Raw genomic sequence first — 27,415 nt, 5'->3', positions numbered from 1 at the left:
GTCCCTATTTCATTTTTTTTTCCTTAGCTCCCTCAATCAACGCGCTTAATTCGTTGACAGTCATGCTGACCAACGCGAGTTGCTGAGAAAGAGTCGTGCCCACCAACCTCTAGAGCTTGTTGTTAGTTAGGAAGTCACGCAGATGCATGTAAGTGAAGATTAGGGCTTGACCCCAATCTTGGCCAATGTGTTCTTCTCTTGTGGTTTTGACCTTGTAAGCCTTTTGGGCCATTTTCTCCTTGATTAGAAAGCTACTTTTCATTTGGTTCTATTTTCTTGTTGGCTTATCATCTTTCTACTTGATTGATTGAGTCATTGAGTGGCCAGTGACACTATGGCATCTAGTCGGTCATCCATTCAACAGTTTACGAACTCACTAAGTGGGGTTGTAGTTGTGCTTACTCTTTGCATTTTGTTTTTGGACCTTTTTACGACTTTGGCGTCTTTTTGCACAAGTTCGAAAAGTTTTTGTTTGCTTGCCTAAACATTTCTTTTCGGGCATGGATTACATTGCTAGTCTTGTGTTTGGTAAAGTCAGTGTTTCATTGATCTGAATGAACTTCTCTTTTCATGTTTTCATCTGCTTGGAGTGTCTATTGTCTCGAGAACTTTTTCACTGAAAGATTGTATGCGAAAATTTTGTTTCGTTGTTTCATGAAAAAGTATGAAATTAGAGCTTGTTGCATCATTATGTTACGATAACTTGCATCTTTAAAAGACTAGAATTGCATCGACATTTGAAAAAGGAAGATATATATATATATATTTTAAAGGACTAATAGATAAGTGCTTGTCAGGAAATTAGGAATTGGAATGCATTTTTCATTAGTTTTTTTTTGAAAAATTAAGGTAGTGAAAGATCATTTCATTTTCAGTTGCTTGATTGTTTGCATTTGATTGAGTAGTTTCTACCCTCTCTAGTGTAGGCATTTCATCGAATTGAAAGGGTCTTGTCTCATTTAGTTGCGTTTAAGGCTTTTAGAGTAGCATCGCTAAGACCTGAAAACTAAAACATAACTCAAGATCAACTTTAAAATGAATTCAATTAACCTAAGGCGCATTTGACATTAATGATCATATCTAGAAGGTGCTAGAGATGTGTTCTGGTGTCATTAAAGATAGCAGCTGTCGTTAGCTTCGGCATTAGATAGTGCTAGTATAGATTTGTGCTCCTCGTACCATCGAGTACATAATGGGAGACCCCACTAGGCTGCAATCCTTTTATCCTTAGGAAGCCGAGTCAGCCACCTTGGAAATCTGATACACCGAACACAACATTCAGGGAGATTTCCCGGCTCGTACTTCTTAGTTCGCCAGGAGGTATTCTACAGTTCACGGTTGCCTGGTAATCCTATTTACCTAGATCATCAAGAGTAGTCATTTGATATTTTTGACTCATTAAACTTAAAATATCATTCGAGCACTTGTCCTTTCGAGCTCATTTCCAATTGAAAGCAATAGAGTCATATTTGTTTCGTTCTCAACTCTTAAAAAATGAAAGAGCATCAATATTTTATGCGTCTTAATAATTGATTGTCCATGATCGAAAACACCCTGTTTGTCTTTTTTAGACCAAATCGTGAGTTTCCTTAAAATAATATTTTAAAGCCTTGAAGTTATTTGTTCCGTCGACTAAGACAAGGTCAACTTGGCTGAACCATCTGGTTCACCCAATTCCTCTTCCTCTCCTCCATCTGAAAGATTGTCTGAGGAGCCATTTCCTGAGTTACCTGAGTCACTCGAGGACCAAAATGTTGAACTCACAATTGTTTTGAGTGTTCAACCGTTGTCATCTCATCCTCCGCCTACTTTTGGTACTGGGTCATTTGTTGATCTTGGCCCGGAATCTCCAGACAACCCTGTTCGAACTCCAGATAACTCGCCGACCACTGACGGTCAGCGTGGACTGGTTATCTACCCTCTGAACCTTCTGTTTGACCCTATTGTGATATCACCGCAGTGTCCTTACAATCTGTACGACCAACTGGGTGTTCCTTTGGAACTATCCCCTCGTACTCGTTCGGCCATTCATCATCGTTTGTTTTCAAACATGGAACCCAAAGGCGATGCTCCAGTCACATCTCCAGATGAGTCTGAAGATTCTACTCCATAAAATGTTGAGGGGGGAGAATTTCAATTGCAATTTCCTCCCGAGGGTTTTCCTTTTTCAGAAGGTATTCCCTCTAGTTTTCCACCAACTAGGTGTCTTTCGCACAATTGGTTTTAGGTACACCTAGTGCCTCATCACTTTACCATAGTCCTGTATGGGCGTCAGGCACAAAGCCTATGTCAAGTCCATTTGTTACGAACACGACTTCCCAACAGGATGTTACTTCAGTCTCGATCCAATCCACCGTTTTGAATACTCTTGTATCATCAATCCCAGTTACCCACCAGGCACAACCGATAGTTTCAAATATTGTCTCTATCAGTTCCTCCATCCTGCTAGTCAGTGGCCAGATTGTGCCACTGCCTGGGGGCCAGAACCTGAATATTTCTCTAGTGTCAGGTGCCAATAATTTGAGCGGCTCACAAGCTCACATGCTTGGTATAAACCAACCTTCCTCTGGTATTATTTATAACCCTGCTGATCCTACTGGATCAAGCAATGTCCAGTACCAATAGGTTCAGAATCCCGTTGGTCCTGTTGAGATTTTCGGTTTTATTAAATTGGGCAGAAATCTCATGTATGTGACAACAATAGGATTAGTTGCTATATTAGCTCCAGTATTTTTTGAGGAGGAGTTAATGCATCCTATATTTGTTGTGAGGGAATTTATGATTTAGTTTTATGCTCCAGCTATATAGAAGTGTAATCCGTAAAGGATTGTAAGAGTGTGTAGAGAAAATAGAGGAAATAGGGGAGAGTTGAGAGCATGTGCGAATTATTAGATTTGTTGTAATCTCCTTTGAATAATAAGATTGTCGATGCCTCTGTTTTGGTGGACGTAGCCCAGATTGGTTGGGTGAACCATGTTAAATCTCTGTGTTATGGTTTTATGAGTTTTTTTTTTGTTTGTGCTGTGTATGTTTTTATTATTGCAGCTGCGCTTTGTTTAGTCTAACAAGTGGTATCAGAGCGGTGCAGCGGAGCGTGGAGGGCCCATAATCTAAAAGTCACTGGTTGTGGAGCTGGTGCGCGTGAGAGATTGGCTAAAGGTGGAGTTTCTGCGATTGGCGCGGTTTTAGCAGAGACAGTCGCGCCAATTTAGCAGTGATCGGGTTGGCGCATTTTATTTTTGAACAGACGCGCCAATTGGCGCAGATCCGAGTCTGATACTCGCGCCAGAGATCCAATATTCAAATTGGCGTGGAATCGAAGGGATTAAGCACGCCAATTTTGCGGCACTTAAACGGATTTTGCTCTGGCATGGTTGATCGGCTGTCAGCGGAGTGCCAAGCAGTGGATGTGTTTTAGGCGCGGTTTTTTCGCTGTCCAGGAGCGCCCGGCAGATTTTCCCTCTGGTAAATTTGCAATTTTTTTGGTTTTTCTTTTAAAATTTTGATTACATGGTACGACAGAGGCATTTTTTAAATCGGAATTGGAGATTGTTTGTTTGATACAACATGGCAAAAACTCAAAGTGCTCGTTTTGAGATCGAGAAGTTTAATGGCAAAAATAACTTCGAGATCTAGAAAGTGAAGATGCACGATCTGCTTGTGCAACAAGGTGTGGCGAAGGTGCTGTTGGGAAGAGCCAAACAACCTTACCCCATGACAGATGATGAATGGAATGAATTGGATGGAAGAGCTCTGAGTGGTATTCGACTGTGTTTGGCGGATGATGTTTTGTTTAACATCGTGTCAGAGAAAACTGCTGCTGGTTTGTGGACAAAGCTGGAGAAGCTGTACATGACAAAATCCTTGACCAACAGGATTCTTCTGAAGCGACAATTATATAGTCTGTGCATGAAGGAAGGTACATCTATTACTGATCATTTGAATGTCTTTAATACTTTGCTGGTGCAATTAGAAAGCATAGAAGTAAAATTTGAATCAGAAGATAAAGCTATAACTTTATTGTGCTCGTTGCCCGAGTCATGGGATCATTTTGTTACTTCTATAAGTCTAAGTACATTAGAAACCATTGAGTTTGATGATATTGTTGGAGCTTTGTTGTCCGAAGAGACAAGGAAGAGGTCAAATTCCGACACCTCTACATCAGAAGCAATGATGGCTAGAGGTCGTTCGCGAGAAAGACACTCTGGTAAGCACATCAACTCACGATCAAAATCGAAAGGGAAGAAGAGTAAGGTAAAGTGCTGGTTTTGTGGCAAATCGGGACATTTGAAGAAGGACTGTTGGAAGAGATAGCAAGCATCCAAAGAAGACTCTTCGACAGCGAAGCAAGAGGCAAACACGACAGATACAGGTTCGGCATCTGCTTTAGGTATGAGTGAAGAAGTGTTATCAGTTAATTTGTCAAATCATGATCAACATTGGCTATTAGATTTTGGTGCATCAAACCACATGTGTATTCATAGAGACTGGTTTAAGACGTATAGATCAATTAATGATGGAGTCGTGTACATGGGTAATGATGTCACATGTAATATTGTGGGAATAGGGAGTATACAGCTGCAAATGTTTGATGGGACAACCAAAATGTTAACTGATGTAAGACATGTACCAGATTTAAGGAAAAATCTAATTTCACTAGGAGCACTTGACACAAATGGATATAAAACTGTAATTCAAGGTGGAGTAATAAAAATTTACAAAGGTGTTTTACTAGTAATGAAAGCTAAGAAGGTAGGAAATATATTTCAGTTAGAAGGAGAAACAGGGTCAGATCATGTGTCTATGGTGTCTGAACATGACAGTAGTTCCATTCGCTTATGGCATCAAAGGTTGGGCCATATGAGCGAAAGAGGGTTAAAAATTTTGGCTGATCGCAAGTTACTTCCTAATCTAAAGTCTGGAAAGTTAGATTTCTGTAAACATTGTCTGTTTGGAAAACAAAGTAAGCAAAAGTTTAAAACAGGAAAACATACTAGTAAAGGAATACTTGATTATATCCATTCAGATGTTTGGGGTCCAGCCCCTACAACTTCATATGGTGGCTCGTCATATTTTGTATCGTTTATTGATGATTTCTCTAGAAAAGTGTGGGTCTACATGTTGAAAAGGAAGTCTGATGTTTTTACAGTTTAGAGCATTGGTAGAAAACATCACTGGTAGAACTATAAAATGTTTAAGAACTGAAAATGGTGGTGAGTTTACTTCCAAGGAGTTTGAAAACTATTGCAAGGATGCAAGGATCGAGAGACATAAGACCACTGTTTATACTCCTCAGCAAAATGGAGTTGCTGAACGCATGAATAGGACTCTTTTAGAGAGAGCAAGGAGTATGCTGAGTAACGCTGGTTTGCAGAAGGAATTGTGGACAGAAGCGGTGGCTACAACTTGTTATGTGATAAATCGATCACCATCCACAGTGATAGGTTGCAAGATTCCTCAAGAGGTATGGAAAGGTCACCCTTGTGATTATTCTAAACTCAGAGTGTTTGGTTGTGATGCATATGCTCTAGTGCCTAAACATCAGCGAACTAAATTAGATCCAAAGTCAAAAAGGTATATCTTTGTTGGATATGGTGATGGAACAAAGGGATATAGATTGTGGGATCCTACTACCCGCAAGATCATCATCAACAGAGATGTAAAGTTCAATGAATCCTCTCTTGTACAGTTAGATGTAGATAATAGATTGAAACAGGATGATGTATCTGATTTTCAGCACATTCAGTTTGAAAGCACTTCTAATGATAGTCATGATGACCATAGTTAAGATACGAGTCATGAACAGGTTTCAGAATCAGATCATGAACAGGGTTCAGATGTAGATCATGAACAAGTCTCAGATGCTGATCATGAAGAAGTTCCTACAAATGGTAGTCAGCCAATTGTGGAAGCACCAAAAACATCCTTAAGGAGGTCTACAAGAATCAAACGCCCTCCTAGAAGGTATGATGATTATGTTACTTCAGTTGCTTTAACCGCTAACGATGATGAACCTTTGTGTTATCAGGAAGCTGTAGAAGGTTCAAAAAGTGAAAAGTGGAAAGAAGCTATGAAGGAAGAGATGATGGCATTACACAAGAATGGCACATGGGATCTGGTTGAACTTCCGAAAGACAGGAAAACTGTGGGATGTAAATGGGTTTTCAAGTTGAAACAGGGTGTGAATGATACTGAGGACAGGTACAAAGCGAGGCTGATCGCAAAAGGTTTTTCTTAGAAAGCAGGCATTGAATTTCATGAGATTTTTTCACCAGTTGTTAAAATAGTTTCAATTAGAATTGTGTTAGCATTAGTCGCTTTGTTTGATTTAGAATTGCAGCAACTAGATGTTAAGACTGCATTTTTACATGGAGACTTAGATGAGGAAATTTATATGGAACAACCGGAAGGGTTTGTTCAGCATCGCAATAAGAAATTTGTCTGCAGGCTCAAGAAATCGTTATATGGCCTGAAGCAGTCGCCTCGGCAATGGTACAAGAAGTTTGATTCTTTCATGTTGAGTCAGAAATATATAAGAAGTGAATATGATCATTGTGTTTATTTTAAGCAATTAAATGATGGCATGTTCATTATCTTAGTGTTATATGTTGACGATATGCTTTTAGCAAGCAAAAGCATAATGGAGATCAACAGGTTAAAGGCTCAGATGGCAAGGACGTTTGATATGAAAGATCTGGGAGTAGTAAGACAGATTTTGGGCATGGAGATTTTCAGAGACAGGAGCAATGGTAAGTTGTGGCTATCAAAACAGAAGTATATTGAGAAAATACTCTTGAGGTTTGGTATGAACAATGTGAAGCATGTGTCAGTCCCTTTAGCTTCCCATTTTAAGCTTTCTTCCAGTTTATGTCCTAATACAGATGAAGAAAAGGATTATATGTCTCGAATTTCGTATGCCAATGTAGTAGGATGTTTGATGTATGCGATGGTTTGTACTCGACCAGATATTTCACATGCAGTTGGGGTTGTCAGCAGGTATATGGCAAATCCAGGTAAAGAACACTGGTCAGCAGTGAAATGGGTGCTTCGGTATTTGAAAGGCACAAGTGATTATTGTATCACTTATAATAAAAGCAGTGAATTTGTTTGTGGATATGTTGATTCCGATTTTGTAGGTGATTTGGATAAGAGAAGGTCAACATCAGGGTATGTATTTACTCTTACAGGTGGAGCTATTAGCTGGATGTCAAAGCTACATAATATTGTTGTTTTATCCACTACTGAAGCAGAATACATAGCTGCTTCGCATGCTTGCAAAGAAGGGGTTTGGTTGAAAGGTTTGATTGGTGAGTTTGGTAGGTTGCAGGACAACATCAAGTTATTTTGTGACAGTCAAAGTGCAATTCATTTGGCTAAGAATCCAACCTATCATAGTAAATCAAAGCATATACCAATCAAGTACCATTTTGTAAGACAGGTTATCACTGAAAGGGGTGTTTCTCTTGAAAAGGTGCATACGAAGGAAAACTGTGCAGACATGTTCACGAAACCAGTTTTGTTAGAGAAGCTGCGTTGGTGTTTGGCTTCTCTTGGCTTGCAGAAAAGATAAAAATAATAAATGAACAAGGCATCAGGCTAATTGTTGTCAAGGTGGAGATTGTTGAGATTTTCGGTTTTATTAAATTGGGCAGAAATCTCATGTATGTGACAACAATAGGATTAGTTGCTATATTAGCTCCAGTATTTTTTGAGGAGGAGTTAATGCATCCTATATTTGTTGTGAGGGAATTTATGATTCAGTTTTATGCTCCAGCTATATAGAAATGTAATCCGTAAAGGATTGTAAGAGTGTGTAGAGAAAATAGAGGAAATAGGGGAGAGCTGAGAGCATGTGTGAATTATTAGATTTGTTGTAATCTCCTTTGAATAATAAGATTGCCGATGCCTCTGTTTTGGTGGACGTAGCCCAGATTGGTTGGGTGAACCACGTTAAATCTCTGTGTTATGGTTTTATGAGTTTTTTTTTGTTTGTGCTGTGTATGTTTTTATTATTGCAGCTGTGCTTTGTTTAGTCTAACAGGTCCATCTGGATCGAGCAATGTTCAGTATCAGTAGCCTTATGGGGCTCAGTTCCAATACCAAAATCCTTACGTTCCATATGGTTCTCAAGGAATGGTTAATCAACCTCACACCCTTCAATATGGGCAGTGCATCCATCCTGGCTACAGCCAGATTTTGTTCGGCAATTTCCCGGGCACTGATCAAGTATCCTTGTAATAGCAAGGACAACCTCTACAACAATAAGGGCAGCCTTTTTTACCACAAGGGAAACCTTTGTTGCAGCAAGGGCTCTTTGTGCAACAGCAAGGGAAAATTATCCCGCAGCAAGGTCACCTGCAACAACCACAAGGTCAATCCTTAAAATAGTTGCAGCAAGCCGCGCAGTAGCAGATGCAATATCCTCCGCACACCTCTCAACCCATGTCCTTATAGGGCCAACCTTTGCAGCCCTAGGAACAAATTTTGCAACTGCAAGGTCAACCCTCGCAACAGCAAAACCAACCAGGGTAGCAACAACCCTTGTATACATATCAACAAGGTCAACCCTTGTAGGGGCAGGGTCAAGGTCAAGTCCTGCAGCAGCAGGCCCAAAATCCTCATGTCCTAGGTCAACAAGTTCAGAATCTTGTCAACCAAGGGCATCAGGTACAAAATCCCTATGTCCAAGGGAAAAACGTGTATCAACCTTATGCCCAAGGACTCCAAAATCCTCTTGTTCAGGGACAACAGGTTCATCAGCCGTATGTTCAAGGACAACAAGTCCCGTATCCATATGTCCAAGGTCAACAGGCTCAACAACCTTTTAACCCATACGTTGCTTATCAACAACCTATGCCTTGATAGTTCCAAGGTATTCAAGGTCAAAATACTCCCTATGGTCAAGGTAATCTGTAATAGGGGCAGCCTCAGATGCCATATGGCCAAAATCCCCCACTGTGGGGCCAAAATCCTTACTAGCTGGGATGGGCTCCTCCCTATGGGACCGCTTATTGACCTCCCATGCCTTTTAACACTCAATTACCTTTATTGGCTACACTCGAGTTTCTAGATGTATTGCACCTTACGAATGATCTAATCTTTCATTCATTGCACTGGCCTCCGGTGCCGTCCAAGATACCAAGTGACTGCCCAAAGTTCGATGGGAAAGTTAAAGAATATCGTCAGTCCCATGTGGTGACATATCACCTCTGATGCTCATCGAACTCATACATAGACGATTCCATTCGTCTCCGTCTTTTCCAACTAACCCTCATGGGTGTTGCAGTGAAATTTTACATCGAGCTACCTCGAAGTACTTACCATGAATTTAACTCTTTAGCCATGGCTTTCCTCATGCATTTTCAGTTGCCAGTTCGCTATGAAACTGATGCCTATTTTCTCACATTGCTTAAGCAAGATACTGTGACGCACATCTCTGATCACATCCATGAATGGAAACGTAGACGTCGATTGATCAAATTCGAGATTACTTATCAGTTTCTCACTAAATGGTTTACCAAATCATTCGTAACCCCAATTGCTCGCGATATAGCTATGGGTGGATGTGTCACTGAAGAGCAGGCCATCGCTCGTGCCTAGTACTTGGATCTAGTTTACTCTCAGTATGGCACTTTATACGAGTTATTACCCAATGCTCCGTGGCCATCATTCAATCCCATAACATTAAAGTGACCATTTGTTCCTCCCGTCGATGGAGTTATTGGTTCAGTATCCCAGACCATTGCTAAAATTTCTTCCAAACAAAAGTTGGTCTCGAATGTTGTCCCTAATAGTTCATCTCAGAATCTACCTGGCCCTGGTAAAACCTTAGAGGTCCATGTTGTCCAATCTATTGCAGCAGAAAAATCCTCGAAAGGAAAAAAGAAAGGTAAAGGAAAAGCTAAAGCTGATGCCCCAAAACAGGTCCCTCCCAAATCGTTTGTTGGTGAATCTTTGCAACGAAAACCTAAGTATCCTTGCCTCATTTGCAAGGAAGATCACTACACTAAGGATTTTCCTTGACGATTCGAAGTTATTCGCCTACTCAAAGGGACCCTTGCTATCCTTAAAGAGTTGTTTCCATCTCAGCAGACCCAAATGGTAAACCAAACCTGATCTCCTTCCTCTGGATCTCAAATTTTCATGATGATCACGCCTATTAATGTGGCTACCCGATCGAAAGAATATCAAACTCCAGCTTTGGCAGCTGGGAAAGAGAAAGAAGTTGCACCTTCTTCTTCTACCTCGAGTTCTGGTCCTCTGCATATTGAGCGCCCTAACCCTGATTCCGCTATGTGGCCACCCTCCCGAGGTGTACTGCGGAAATCCTCATCTAATCCAAACGCCTGAGTTGCTTAGCACTACAATATTGTTGAGGATTTGGCTCAGGCGTCGTTAGCCATGTGGGCTCTTGAGGTACTCCAAAGCTACCCATCGCAGCAGAAATCTTTGCTGTCAGCTATCGGGGGGCATTGATCCCACCGATTCCAATTTGATATTTTTCAATCTAGAAAACCATGTTCCATGACTCCCTCATCAGATTGCCTTTCTTATTCAGGTAATCATCAATGAGAAGACCATCCACCGAACTGTCATCGATGAAGGTGCTTCCACCTGCATCATGTCAACAGCATGTTGGAAGGCTATTAGTTCCCCTGCACTGAACCAGTCTCTGAACACTTTGGAAGCTTTCGATGGACATGATTCATGACCCTTCGGTGTCTTACCTAACCTTGCCATCACTCTAGAAGCCAAGACAGTGCAAGTTGAAGTAGAAATTGTTGACGCTAATCTCAATTATAATCTTCTAATCGGCCAAAGTTGGACTCATGCCATGCATCTCATGGCCTCCTCTTTGTTTCGCTTGATTCGTTTTCCCCATCAAGGGAAGATTGTCACTGTCGACCAATTGTCTTTCTTTGCTTCTTCCTCCTCGGATGGCAATGTTCCATACGCCAAGAACTCTAGTGATCCCTATGAGAGTGTGGGGGCATGTATCTTCAAATATTCTGCCTTAATGGAAAATTTTCCCCTCACACCTCCTCATGTCTGTCAACATGATCTTGGCCAAATCTGATCCTTGGGTCATACCTGCACGAGATCTTGTTGATACTTGGGGCGAGGTTATGCCGCTTAGTCCCGTTGAAGTCAATTATGTGGAAATTATTTTGGCTTCAAACTTTTCATCCTTTGATTCTCATATGTCAAAGACCTCTCTCGATACATACTCTCAATCCCCTTGGCTTAGCACTTTGGAATCGTCTGATCCCTTAGCCAAGACCTTCCTTGCTAATGAAGGTATCATGGAAATCATGTCTCTGGAGGAACCACCATGGATCGATACTCATCATCGCTCCTCGTTCCTACCTCACCCGACAGTCACATCTACCACTTTCGAAGAGTCCTCTTCTCCATTTTTGCCATCGATTGTTACTCATGAAGTATGGTCGGAAGGAAATCTGGGTAATATTACCCAAACGATGCCGATTGACATTTCTATCAAACCCGGTATCGTTGAACACGTTCATATTGGGGTATCTTGTTCTCCGGATGAGATCAAGACATATACTTGTCTATTTCAGGAATTCTGTGATGTGTGTGCATGGTCTTACGAAGAAATGCCCGTGATTGATCCTAGCATTGTAGTCGAAATACCAACGTATCCGCATGCAAAGCCCATTCACCAACGACTTCGCTTGGTGCACCCTAGGAAGGCCACTGCTATTAAGGGTGAAGTTGAAAAGCTTCTCAAGGCTGGGTTCATCTATCCCATCCCCCTTACAGGCTGGGTGTCCAATATTGTCCTGGTGACTAAAAAGCAAGGCATGATCTACATTTTCGTGGATTATTGAGATCTTAATCGTGCCTGTCCTAAAGAAAACTACTCGTTCCATCTCCACATCTATTGATGATCACACAGATGGTATTGTACATTATGTACTGGGGGAATTGGAACCCGATCTGTTGTTGGTACCAAATGACATGTACTCCTCCCAGAGCATGGTTCTTCCATCTATTGAAGACCTCTTGGGAGCCACATTCTCTTATGGGTCATGAGCAGACGTCGTGAGGAGAGTTCTTGATCTTGTGTCAAACTCGTTAAAATACAAAACAAAGGGTATGAGTATGGTTCCTGGTCTTGTGTCAAGCTTGTTAAAAAATGAAACAAATATACGAGGATAGTTCTTTTTCTGTGTCAACCTCGTTAAAAAATGAAACAACGGATGAGGATAATTCCTAGTCTTGTGTCAACCTCGTTAAAAAATGAAACAACGGTCTCGAGGATAGTTCTTTTACTGTGTCAAACTCATTAAAAAATGAAACAACTCCCTTTTCCAAATCGAGTCTTTGATTAAGATCTCGTAAAATCCCAATCGAGTCTTTCTGAGATCTCGAAAGTGAACCTTCATTCAATCCACCTAGTTGACTGAAATGAAGCTTGGGGGGCATGTACTTGGGGGCATGCAAACTTATTGCAAGCATAGTTTTTTCATTTCAAGCTTGTGTAAACATGAAACCAAATCCAAGCAAAGTCCTCCATGGTTCTAGCTTGTGTAAAAATGAACCTATGCCCAATTTACATCTCGTGATTGCCATTTTTATCTGCTAACTAAGACTTGGTTGTTTCATTCCATCACCACCATCTCTTTGGCTGATCATATGCTTTCACTTGGTTGTTTTTCCTTTCCTGGGGGACCGCAACGATGAGTGGTTTTATTAGCCAACCTCTTGACCATTACATGTTTTGAGCAGTTCCATCATTGCCGAAACTAGTTTCTACCCTTTATACCACTCATTCCTCTAGGACAAGTCATCTTTAAGCTCTTTTTTGACTCGTAAAAAATGAAAAGATCACCGAGTATTTTTCCCTATTTGACTCGTAAAAGAGAATATAAATGGGGGGCTCTGCTTTCAAGCTCTTTTCCGACCCTTTAAACACGAAAATATAGTCGACCCCTTGTCGTTTTGAACTCGTTAAAGGATGTGAAACATCGTGTGCCTAGTATAAGTTTACCCCTTTTTCGGGCTGGGAGGCACTATTTACAAAAAAGGTACTCCTTGACTGAAATGGTCGAGCGATTCTCTCAAGTATCATTTTCTACTTTTTGGGTTCGAGAGACACAAATGTATGAAAAGGGAACATGTGGATTTTTATTTTACGTGTCTTTTTCAAACTCTCTAAACATGAAAAATATACCAAGTTACACCTTTGTTGGACTCGTTAAACTATTAAACGACATCGGATTCGTCACCATGACAGACATGAGCTTATCCTTCCTAGGGCTCGTTAAACTTACTAGGTCGGATTCATCTGAAGGATGAACTTATAGTGCGATCATTGTTATCCCCTTCAAGCTTGTTATTAAAAAATGATTGGGGTACCTGCCAGAAATGGTGGTGAAAATTTGGAAATCTATCAGTCGTGTTGGGAGCTCACTCTTGAACAAGACACTTTTTGCTTTGCATCAAGTTGGGATATCCTCCTTTGTATCATTGATCTTCCTGGGTTTGGGCCATTCATTTTTGCCTTCCATTTTATCTCTACCACGTCATCATGACCACCAATCCCCTGGATTCAAAAGCTGCCAAACTTCCAATTGTGTCACCGACATGTTCAAGAGTTGTCCTTTTGCAGTTATACTTACCTCTAATTCTCTGTATCATCAAAAATCATTTTGCATCCTCTCGTCTCGCGTCAAGGATGTGGAATTCATTATGGCCCTCCTTCAACACGGTCGCTTTCCCATCGAATTCAACTCATCATCCAGGAAGTTAACCGAGAGATTCCCTTCCAGTACCTTAGAGCTTGCATGCCCTAATGGCAAGTTCTTCGCACTCGACGACTAGTTTACATCAATGGCAATTGATCGAGTGATTTCGTGGATGTTCAACTTCAGTTCCTGTATTCACATTCCGTGAATTGTGCTGATAGTACCTTGAGGATCATTGTCATTATTGGTGGTTTCCCTCACGCTTGTTAATAGCTTACATTATCAACTGGTAATCAAGCGACATTCTAGCATGTCCAATGTCAACTCATCTATTCACATGTTAGAATCTGTATTTTGATCAGGTCGCATTGGAGTGAAAGACCCTGGACTCAGATCACAAAAGTCCAGGTTGCAAAGTGGTGTGACATGGTTATGATGACATGCATGTCTCTATCAGATGGATGGCTGCTACCAGACCATGAGTTATCATATGTGATCCTTCTCATTATTAGATGAATGCGACCATACCTTGGTTTCGTTATGATCCTCCTTGACGGATGGCTACGCCCATACCTGGATCCATTTACATGATCATTCTATGGATGGTTGCGTCCATGCCACGATTCATGTATCATTTGGTAGAGACATCAGTTTATGTATATGTATCTGTACTTGATTGTAGGTTTTCCGATGGCAGACCAGTTCCCCACACTGATTTATAAAGCATTTCATCCCTCACTCCAGCTCAGCCTTCACGCTTTAGGGGGCATCTGTTACACATCATTTTGTCACTGTCCCTATACTCCCCGTTCCTTGATCCTGGAGAACCTCTACAGTGAACCCCACATGCTTTGCCTTCGTGAAGAAACTCACATTGTGTCCCTCTTCATGAGCAAATAAATTCCCTTTTGCACCATTTCCCCTAAAACTTCTGTTTTGCTCAGTTTACAAGATCGGTGCTAATGACCCTTGTCTCCCCTGCACCAATGTGAAGAGATTATCACTACTTCTCGCGCTGACTGGAGTGACTGAGCTGTGTTCCAATCGCACCAGTCCTGTTATGGAAATTTTTTTAAATCAGGAGCCAATGCTTCCAGCTCCAAAAGCTTCGTAACGAAAGTCTAGTAAATGGTTTGGCCGGATGGGGTCAAGGATGATAGTATGGGCTCCTTTCCCCTATAATGATGGAACTACCTCAAGGGTCTCCCATGAGAAGAGGATCCACCTCCCATCCATATTTCTTATATAAACCTCCCTTCTTCCCAAGCCAAGCTAGTTGTAGAGTTAGAGTGTTGATATTAGTGTGCTTATATTATTTTGGTTTGGAGTAGACAACAAGCTATTACTAGTTCTAGCTATCTAGTTGTGTGAGGGAGAAGTGTGATTTGGTTTGGAGTGAAGCCTAAAGGGAAGATATTTAAAACTATTGTTGATTGAGGCCATCATGGAATTCTAGCAGAAGTGTGTGGGAACCTGGTCTTGTTAGAGGAGGACTGCAACGTCAAGATGAATGGTTGTAATCTCTCTGTGATATTAATATATGCAACTATTGATTGATTTCCTACATGTTTTGTAATATCACATATTCATGGTTTAATGTTTCTTGAATTGTTAATTAGGTTGAATTGAAATTTGTCTATTATCATGTTTGTTATATGTTGTTGTTTACTTGTTTCGGGTGCTTGAAGAAGGAAGCAAGAGATAGCTGGAGCGAGCAAGCGAAGACATCATCAAGCAGGACAAGCGAACCAAGAGGTAAGCCCTCTTGATTGATTCTAACCTAAGGAAATATTCCATAGAATGTATCTGTTCTGGCTAGACCCATTATCGAGCTAGAGGAATTCGTTCGTGTCCGCACTTATAATTTTACTTCACCACAGTTACCAAGACAGTACGTCTACACAGGAAGACGGGGTAGAAAAGCTTCCAGAAGCCTTATGGGCCTACAGAACTACATGGAGGAATACTACAGGACATAATCCCTATGAACTTGTTTATGCGAAGCAGGTCTTACTGTCAATAGAATTCCAGATCCATACCTATAAGATAGTAGTCCACGTAGATCTAGACTTGTTAGAAGCCTAGAAGCAAAGGATGACACAACTGAATGAGCTTGATGAAATAAAAAAAGAAGCCTTCTAGAGAACCAACTTAGTGCAACAACAGAGGTCAAGATGGCATGATAAGTACATTAAAGAAAGGAAATTTCATCCAGGAGATTGGGCATTGCTCTTTGATTCAAAGTTCAAAAATTTTCAAGGGAAATTCCAAACTCATTGGCACGGACCTTCTAAAGTTGAGAATGTCTTTGACAATGGTGTAGTTAGAATCAGGACTATTGATGAAGAGAAAAATCCTCTATTAGTAAATGGACATCAACTCAAGCTTTACTAGAAACCATTAACGAAAGAGGAATTTGTTAAAATGTTTCAAGATAATTTAGAGCTGAAGATGGTCAAGAAGAATCTTCTTCTTTTCCACCTTAGAAATCTATATATATATATATAAAATAAAAATAAAAAATTATATGTATATATATGTATATATATATATATATATATATATATATATATATATACATTAATATTAATAAGAATAATAATAATAATTTGTATAAACATGAAAACCAACATGTTGTTGGCATGTTTATACAGAAAATTTAAAGTGAAAACCAATTTGTTGGCACTTCAAATTTTCTTTTTCAAAAAAAATAAAAATAATAAAGTTCATCTATTAAAGCCTTCTTTCTCTTAGCTGCAAAATCAACAACTTTCCACAACTTGGACAAGTTTTTGCATCCAAGACAAGTTTCTGCAGCCTAATAAATTTTTTATGTCTACAAAGATACTTGGTGATTTTGATTAAAGGATAGTTGACAGCAAAGTACCTGTAAGAGATCAAAGGAAAACAAATAAGGTTAGCAAAAGAAGATCAAATGTATGTGCTGCTTTAATTTAACAATAGGGAAGGTTATATAGCATATATGATTAAGAAGATATAGTACTAAAATGCAATCATTATAACCTAAGGGAAATGGCCACCTAGCAAATTATCATATGCCACCACTTAAAAGTCATGTCACGACCGTATTACAAATATTCCAAAGTAATTACCAAATCATAAGTTTAAATGCGCCCAATGGTCGAATTCATCCTTATAATCCTTATGATAATTTATCAGTTCTTCCTTATTCTTACACTCCTCTAAACTTTCATATCCACTGCATCTTTCTGCCATCTAGAAAACCCTACCAGCTCCATTTGTCTGTCAAGGTGACTAGTATTCGAGGCAAAGCATCCTTCGGAATGGGGATAATTGTTTGAACTGAGCCAGCTAGGAAGCAATTCTTGCAGGGGTACCCACAAACTAGGGAGCTGCTGCAAAGGAGACAATGGTTGCAGTTCATTCAAATTTTTAACGGCTTCCACAAGGAAGTAACCAAGACATTTGCACACTCATTCGATGGAATTGAAGCCGAAATATGGGACATTAAGCTCACAATAATAGAGTTTATGATCGTTGAGGCTACCAAGCTGCCAAGGAATGCAAAAAAATGTTTTAAAAACAAGGGGATTGATAACAAGGATTGGAAGGTCTTCCTAAAGAATTTGAACATCGAAAATACGGTCTACAAGAAAGGTATTCCTAGCACAACTCTTAAAAACAAATGGAGAAACTTATTACTTGTGCTTCAGAAGTTTGTCACTTGTGAGGGTAGGTTTGGGAAAATTTATTTTTATCATGTTAGGATGATGATGCACTTTAGGATCATCAGATGAACCTCCCTTATTTTCTCTTACAGAGTCTCAAGAAAATGTCTACAAACATTCAAAATAAAATTTAGCTTATTGAAAACACCATGTACCATCACGACTTAATCAAAATCTTGGTTGAATTTCATCTCCGAAGTATAGAGGATAATTGGGAAAGTTTCCTGGTGAGAAACCACCTTGAATAAAAATCCCCATAAAAAGAAAGTAGCAGCAGGGCCCTCAGAGGAAGAAAGAGAACCATAGAAGTGATAAAGAAGCAGACACCTCAGACTCAGACAGAATTGTCAGAAGAAGAGTTTCCTATAGTAAAGATTTTGTAGAAAATGAAGAGGGGAAACCTTAGAAGAAAGAAAGCTAGCCAAAGTAAAGAAGAATTATCACAAACTAAGATCCATCCTCTAGAAGAAAAATCAGAGAATGAAAGGAGAAAATTACAGAAAATACAAACCCCAAGATTAAGGATGAGCACAAGGTTGAGCACGATCCCACAAACAACCTCAAAAACTACAAAATATATTAATCTTGAGGAAAATGAGCCCAATGAAAAGGAGCCAACTAAAAATGATCCAACAGAGAGCGAGCCAACAAAGGATGAGCCAATTGAAAGCCCTGGAAATTCTCCAAAAGGGTCACCAAGATCATCACCAAGAGTATCACCACAGCCTTACAACTCACCTCTAAGAAGCCCAGTGCATAGTCCCAGTATTGATCCTACTCAACAGGAAATATATGATTATATAGAGTCATTGGAAAGAAAAGGGACAACAACAAAGGAAACAATTCAGAGCCCTGGAGAAGTGAGAAATCAAGTAAATGAATAATCAACCTCAAACATCTTGAAGTAGGAGATCTTTGAACTAGAAACATTGAATCGATATCTCAAAAATGAGAATCAAGCATTGAAGACACAGAGTGAGATCCGAATTGCAAAAAGTGACAATTTGATCCTTCATCTGAGCTTGTGGTATAAGAAAAAAAAAGCTGAAGAAGGAAATCATAATTATACAGAGAGATTATCAGTTTAAAGTACAAAATTCTCATGAGAAAGCCTAGAATGTCGATCACTGCCAAAAAGAAGAAAACAATGAAACATGGAGATGATAAGCAAGAGGCACAAGTGATTGACAAGGAAGAAGTGTATGAGGACATACAAAATCTCCAGTCTAAGGGAATGTAGAGTCTGAATATTGTCCTACCATGACATCTTGTTTGCCTAATGACCCTCTCTTTTCCTATCTATTTACCACCTAAATAAAGCCATATCCACCAAGTTTTGATGAAGGTATGAATAACATGTCTCCTTGTTCAAATTTAACTTTATACCGTATTGTTTTGTTAAAGTTTGCAATTGGCTACCAAATCAGTCTGTTTCCGCAGCTAATCCAGGTTTTTGTAGCTGTCTCCATTGTTTGCAAGATTCTGGAATTCCAGGTCAGCAGTAAAGGGTGTGGATGGATAGAGGATGGCTCCCTCGTGAATTCCTTCCTATCCCATCGAAACTATTTGTTAAGATAAGCGGAAGAGATCACTGTCAAACTCCAAGTCAACTGTCGGATTAATGCAGAACAAAATCCAAGTTCAATCGAAACCTTATTGTTTTGCTTTCAGAATAGCAAAATGAAGGTTTAGCAATATAATTTTAGATAAGATAGAGGTATTATGATTGAATTACTCATGCAGTTATGCTAGAGACTTGTTATAAAACTTATGGCTGCACTGTGATTTGTGGTGCATGCCGGATGATGTAACTTTGAACAGTTTGTGAATTCTGTTTGAATAGAATTGGTTTTGTGTGTATGTGTTTTGTTGATTGGAAGCTATGAACTGCTATGTGGAGGTCCCCTACAAATAGTGATAGGTTTTAATCAATTGCAATACGATTTCCTTTCATTCTTCAAATGCTCTGTTTTGTGTGAAAATGCAGCATAATGATTTCGCCAGCGAGTTGTTTTTTTTTTTTCGGTGAAAAAACTAATCTATTAAAATATGTACAAAGTTCGTAAATACATCATGGAAATACCAGTATGAGACAGGCTCTGGGCATAACATCCAAGAGACGATAATGCATCAGACACCAAAGCATACTCTCGCCCTCGCAAGGGCACCAGACTGAGACTGACTGTCGCTGACCATAGACACAGGCCCTCGCAGGGGCAACGGACACAAAAAAAGGTGGTACCATCCATTACCTCCCACGCAGGGGAGTATGCACTTGCCCACAACATTTACAAAAATTGCATGGCATAGATAGCAAAACAAAAAACGCCAGAGACTATAACTGAAACTTGAGCGACCAGGCAAACCTTGAGCTCGGGCGCCATCATTCGTCCGGTTTCTCTTCCACAATTGGGCACCACCCATAGTATTCGCCAGCGAGTTGTTATTTGCATAAGTACTTTCATTTTCTTTATACCTAGTTTAGCATGTTATTTAATTTGCTTTATACCTAGTACAACATGGTTATTTCATTTGCTTATTATCTAGCATAGTTGAAGTGTGTTTAATTCATATTATAGATGTTGCTTGGATTATTTTGTTTGAGTGAGAATTTAATAAGTAAACGAGTGAGAGTTCTCTCCTAAATAATTGAGTTCATACATTATTTCTTCATAGCTGATAGAATAAGTTTCTTTTTTCAATTATTGAATTAGAACTTGCAGCATAAATATTTAGGATCAAAAATCCCAAAACAATCTAATACAAGTAGGATCACTCTCATATCATCTACAAACTAATTAGATAGAGATTAACTCCTAGGAAACTTAGTCAACATTTTTAAGAATTACGACACTAATATAATTGACAAACACCACCTCCATATCCATATTAAGTTTAGATACTAACAAATACATAACAACCTAATGAATAACTTCTAAGCACATATTGTGCACCTGTACTTCATGAGTCTACCTACTCGGGTTAACAATTTATGATTGACAATTTAAAGACCTTAAATTGGCTAAATAGTGAAAATGATCCACCATAAGGTTTCCATCCCTTCATGGTGAATAAGGTGGTTTCTTGAAGCATCCTTCAAAGAAAACATATGATTATGTTGCCAATGTTGAATCATGACGTTATGAAAAAATCTATATTCCTCTCACCTTCCCTAAGCCATTTGATTCTTGATTTCTTCTTCCAAAGGATCTCCCCATGTTTCCTCATTTCCTCAGTCTGGTTCAGGATCTGTCCTTCTTCCACCACCAGGTCCTTTGATCAGCCTTCATTGATTATTCGTTGTTGAATACCTTACATACACTCTTGGAGATTGCATTGCTCCTTTATAATATTTCCAATTTATGACTGATTCCAATATTTTATTTTTTGTTTGAGATGGAAAGCACTATACTAGATTTCCACCAACTTTCCATTTTACCGAGAAAGGAGGGGTCTCTAAGCTTGAAGGATTCAAATATGAAGGTTTGTTTCTAGGCGCCAATTTTAGGTCAATTTCCAACCTAATCAACCAGTGATATGCCCCAAGCAAGGAAGAATTGAGGCTTCAAAAAACTTATCCCTGCTTATAAGATGTTTCAATACTAAAAATTTGTCTAGGCATGAGAAACCTGGTGAGAACCCCCCACCCGACGATTATTCCATTTATACACTCCATTGAAGGTTTGAATATCCAAAAATTTCAGCTCCATAATCAGGTCTCTAAAAGCTTCCATATCAGGGTCCATTATACCTATCCCCCCTTTTTCTCCTCAATCGAGCATATTAGGTTGAAATCTTTGCCAATTATTCAAAGCTCCTATGAGCATATATTTATAAGATTTCCTATGTTCTAGAGGAAATCTGCTTTCTCTCCTAGAATGTGAGGGTTATAAAATGTTGATAATAGTGCCCAATCTAGGGTTCCTATATGTCTAAAGTTCCCCGAGAGAATATGAAGCAAGCTGGCCGAATTATCAAAAATAATCTCTGTTGGATTCCAGAGGATAGCTAGACCACTCGCACTTCCTTTGGAATCTGGGGCCATCACCTCATAATGAAGTTTTATTCCTCGTACGATCTCTTTCAGTTAATCCTCAAATAATTTACTTTCCTGAAGCATCACAATGCTCAGTCTTTATTATTTAATCCTTTCCTTCAGATATCTTTGCTTTCCTTTAATGTTGAGGCTTCTCACATTCTAATAGATAACAATCATTAAAAATATTTTTAAATTTGGTGGAATACCATTAAAACTGGTACCACCCTTCCCAAATTTACCAACAGGTCCCCAACCATCTATATTGATTATTGCAAGTTCTTCTGACCTTGTTTCTTCCACCCCTTTCCTTGTACCCCTTGATCCCGATTATTACCCGGATGAGATCCAAGATGCTCTGATTGATTTGTGGAGAGTTGGCTTTGCTTAGCTTGATATTGCTAAAATGTGCCTTAATAGAGCTTCTTTTGGTCTTCTGGGACAAATATTTTATCCAAGTTCCACCATTCATTTAGAAGCTTCTTAAGGAATTGTTCCTTTGTGCTCAGCTCCTTCGATCCATCGATCTCCATTTTTTCCTAGTCCTTGGGTTGCTCATTATCCCCCTGATCTGATGGTTCACCCTGGGATTTCCTTTTAGGTTTATTGGTTCCCTTAGGCAGAACCCTAACATTTTCATTGTCGATCAGATGACCTACCTCCTTTGTATTTTCATCTTCTTCCATCAATACCTCGTATAGGTTATTATTAAGTTGATTTTTTCGCTGCATTTTTTGGGTGTTTTCCTAAGGAGGTTTTACATTACTTTTTTTTGTATGAAACCTCTTGAAAGCCCTCTTGATCTTCTTGTGCCTTGGGGGAGTATTTGGGAATTTATGGATCCACAACTCCCATTTGATTCGAGGGGCATTCTCAGAACAAATTTCCATATTTATAATATTTCTGACAATGGAAAGGAATGTGCTGATAGTCCAGGGGTTGTTTCCGTACCTCGTCTTGATATTATAGCTCAATGAATTCAAGGAGATGCTCAGTTATATTCATGTATACATAGATTTGAGCATATGAAGTGTATCGCCCTCAACGAGTGGATTCAACTACTTTAACAAATTTACCAATGGAATTTCCAATTCCTTCTAGAATTTTTGGGTCCCAGAAAGTAATCGGTAGAGAAAATAATCTTACCCTTACCGGGGTTGCCATGAATTTTTCTTAATCTTGGTTGTAGCATTCTTCCCAATAATGCATGAAGTAATGAATGTTATAAAATAAATATGGCCCATTTTCAAAAACCCTCTCCTTACCTTCCATACTGGTGAATATCACTATAAAAAAGCCTCGAGCCCCCAATTTCAGATCAATATGTCTGTTCTATTTCCATTTTATCTGGATCCATTTGATAAGTTCTCGATTTGAGGGCCAAATACTAATGAATTTACTAATCAAGGCATGGTCGTTCATAAACTTGTGGTGATTTTTCCAGTTTATTGCTCGGAATCATGAATCTTGGTTTTTTGACTGCTTGTGGCAAACATCGGCCCCTGATTCAATTTTGCCACTCAGCCCCCATCATTGGGCTACCTTTGAAACCTTCATCATTGTTGATTTTTGCCGAAGCCCCTCCCTTACCCCTTGATTCATTGGCTGCAAAATTTTGGTAGGAGGGGATCTCTCGCCTCCCTATTAGATCGCTCATCTGACTTGTCAGAATTCGTTGTTTTGATGAAAAACGTCTAGGGTTTGAGAGACTGACACTATAGGGAATTTTCAGAACCGGTGAGCCAAAATCCTAGCAGAGCGCATTTTCCATCAATAATCGTTAAGATTTCTCATTTTTTTAAAAAATAATAAAAGAAACTTTTAAACAATTAAAGTTTCATTAGGCTTCCCTCTAAGACCACTAGTTATAAGGTCTCTTGCAATAAAACTAAATGGAAACAAATAAACAAATATTTACAGTAACTGGGGGTGTTACAAGTTCAAAGAAAAATATACTCCCCATTGAATTAACAAACATGTGAGACAAATAAATAATAAGCTTACAATAAAATACATTAATCTAATAGTTTACAATGTGTTTATCTAAACGAAAAATAAAAATTAATTAATTAATGTGAAATAAATGTTATAAATTAAGTATAATATTTTATATTATATTTATAACTTTATACTTTATATTAAATGTTTAATTTGAATTAACTATCATTAATATAATAAAATATTTTAAATCTTAAAATAATAATAATAATAATAAAATTTGTAATGCAATGTGTGTGAGTTTTTTTTTTTTTTTTAAACAAATGTTTGTAGAGTTTTTATTTTTAAACAAACATTTGTAGAGTTTTTTTGAAGACAATATCAATATAAAAAATATTTGTAATTAAGAGAGGGAGAGTTTGTTAGGTTATGTGAGTTTTGAGATGATTGACAAGTCATATCTATGGCTTGAATTGCCAAAATCATCTTGGTTTGGGCCACATTAGCCTTTAACATGGTTGGATTTTTCCCTAGTGAGTGTCGAACTCAGGAACTTTACACCACCTAGTGAATACTCTCTCACCTTCTGCTCTATGTTCTATGGGTTTATATTTTATATTTATTATAAAAATGATCCCATTTTAAAAATTAAGAAAAAATTTAAATTAAATTTAAAACCTTTAAACATAATTCAATGGATTTTAAACAAATATAAATCAAGTGTTGAAAATAGTGTAATAATTATCTTTTTTTTTTTGTTGATATGTGGGTGAATCCTGAAAATCACGCTTACCCTGTGGCTAAGAGGCCACAACTCAGGGGCATCTAAGCCGTCAAAGTCATCACCCAGGGATAACACCCGGCCTGAGCCGCACCAGTGGAAACCATGCTGGACTTTTGGTATCGGCGAGACTAGAACCGGTGACCTTTTGCTTACGGAGCGCCTTAACAGCGTGCTCCTTCACCAACTATTCTAAATCTCTATGATAAAATAGTGTAATAATTATCATTCTATATAAATTTTCAAATTAAAATATATAAATTTCTAATATTAAAAATTTTAAATTATGTTAATAGATTTTAACTATTGACTTGTATTTTTAAAAATATCTATTAATAATTTATAGGATCATAGGTGTGTTGTTCTTCGACATGACAATGATATAGCCTCACTATTACCAAACTTTAAAAAAAAAAGCATATATTAAAATAGAATAAAATAGTTTATTAATTTCATTCCTATTATATTAAATTAATGAATAATTTTATGAAAAATACTTTAAAACTTAAATTATATTATCTTAAAATTAATATTAATTAATTTTAAATACAAAATTGTATTCCACTGAATTAAATTCCTAAAATAATTTAAATAAAAAATACATAACACAATCAATTTATAATAATTGAAATTTAAAATTTCAATTAAATATAATAACATTTTATTTTAAATTTTCATTCACACCTTATGAATATAAATAAAATACAAAAATTTAAATTTAAATTTAAAGTTAATAATATTAATCATTGTATATAAACTCTATCTTAAAATTTATTAAATAATTATAATTATAATTATAATTTTATATATATATATATATATATATATATATATATATATATATATATATATTATAATTTTTTTGAAATAATAATTAGTATTTAATGTCTATCTAAATTATATATATAATAGGTTTAAATAATTTAGAACATTGTATCGAAACTATATATAATATGTTGAAATAATTCATAACGATTATATTGTGAAATACCTCAAATCTAAAATTTGAAGTATGATTTGAAGTTATTTCCATTTATTTTGAATCTAATGGAAATTATGTGCTTAGTACAGGAAAGCATGAAATGTCTAGTTGGGTGGTCGAAACTGACAACAAGCATTAGCAGCAACAATAAAAGGAATTGGAACAGACAATAGTATGTTGATAAAGCATTGAGAAGTCATTAGAGGAAACTTCAACCTAAAAATGATCTCCTAAGGAAAAATCAAGAAATTAATAAAAGAATGCCACATAGACAATTTTTTAATATTATTTTACTTTTATCTATGTTCCACAATATTTATTAGCGTGAAATTTAATAAATTTTTTAATATATTATTTGTAATTTTTTCTTTTAATGGAAATCCCACAATATATGGCACTTTTATCAAAATAACTATCTATAGACTATATATATTTTATAATTACATTTAACTGTCTATTTTTATATTTTATATTTAATGATGTATATATATTTTATATTTAACTATTTTTCTGGTTTTTTTAATGACATTGTCTATTGAAGCCTTAATTTTGCCCGGAATATTTTTTTGGTCGGAATCTAGTATTTTTTCTTTTTTGGAATACATTTTTTAAGTATTCAAGTATTTTATTTTTAAATATTTTATATTTAATTATGTTTAATTATATATTCTATATTTTTTGCCAATCTGGTAATTAATCATTTTTGGAATACATTTTTTAACCATTTAAATATATTATATATTTTAAAGTTTTGGCAGGAAATTGGTTATTTGTCATTTTTGGAATATATATATACTCTGACTTTTATGATCCATAATGAGTTTTAGATAAACTTTCAGATTAACCGCATAGAATTGTTTTCTCGTGGACATTTCGAACCTACTAATGAGGTTCATCTTGAGGACCAAGGTGAAAAAACAAATCAATCAATTGGATTTAAATAGCAAATGAGATGCATCAAGATCTAGAATTAGCCGAGAAGATTAATTAATAAAAACCAACCTTAATAGCTAGTTTTTGGTAAAAAAATTAAAACTAATAAACTCAATGAGAAAAAAATTAATAAATAATTTATATTAATATTTAATTATCAAATTATTAAATTCTTAGATTATTAATATTAAATTTAATAAAAAGTAACCTAACCGCTGGATTTTTTTATTGAGAGATGAGGTCAAAAGAAATTATAGAATTAATTTAAAATAATTATTATATATATTATTTAAAAAAACATAAAAAAAGAGAGGGCACAAAAGCATTTGTTATTTATTTTTTATTATTATAATAGCGATTAAAAAGTAAATAAAAATATAAAAATCAAATCAAATTAAGAAATGGAAATTAAAAATAAAATAAAAATATTAAATATTAAATCATAAAGAAAGGACAAGAACCCAAATTTTACTTAATTTCCGACCATCGTCTTCGTTGAGATTTTTGGTCGGCTTCTCAATTTCAATGGCCTCTTTCAACTTCGTATGGTGGAAATGATCGATCTTCGAAATGAACTTAGAATCCTCAATGCAGACGGGGTGCTTAGTTTTCTCCACATATTCAACAATAGTTGAGAGGGAACGATTATGCCTGATGTCTGCTGCATATTCTTGAGTTCTTAGATTAATGGAGTGATCAGTTTCTCTAATGTAGGGAATCATGCATGAGCAAGGGATTGAGTAAAGCCCTTTCATGTCTTTATAGATTATAGGGTCCTTAACAGATCTAAGGGAGCTGTTACTAGTATTAAGGGGCTTGAAGGAAGCAAAGACATTATTTTTCTTAAGAACATAAGCGATCTTATCAGTGGTTCAATTTTTAATAATATAACTCTTTTATATTGTATATTTAATATTTAACTACTTTTTAACTTTTTAACTATTTTATATTTAACTATAACTGTCCATATTTATATTTTCTATTTAGCTATCTATATATATTTGATATTTAACCCTTTTTTTTGGCGTTTTTATGGGCATGGTTATTAATGTCAGATGGGCTCAAATGTTTTATTATATTTTTTTTTTTGACTTATATCACTATTTAGATTGCATTAATAAATTTTCGATATTCTAATTCATATGGGAAGGTAGGTAAATAAAATTAATAAAATATCTAAATTAATAATAAAATATTTCACTCGTACCCAAATTAATAATTAAATATATCACGGATGCCCAAATTAAACAATTTAAAATTATTTAGGACATGTACCTCTTTTTAAATTTAAGGGATTTTGATTGGTTTACTTATTGTGATGTG

This window comes from Pinus tabuliformis, chromosome Q, assembly GCF_031772625.1.
Source record: "Pinus tabuliformis cultivar Carrire ecotype Pingquan chromosome Q, CPIR1, whole genome shotgun sequence".
NCBI lineage: Eukaryota > Viridiplantae > Streptophyta > Pinopsida > Pinales > Pinaceae > Pinus > Pinus tabuliformis.
This window is presented reverse-complemented; position numbering follows the sequence as displayed.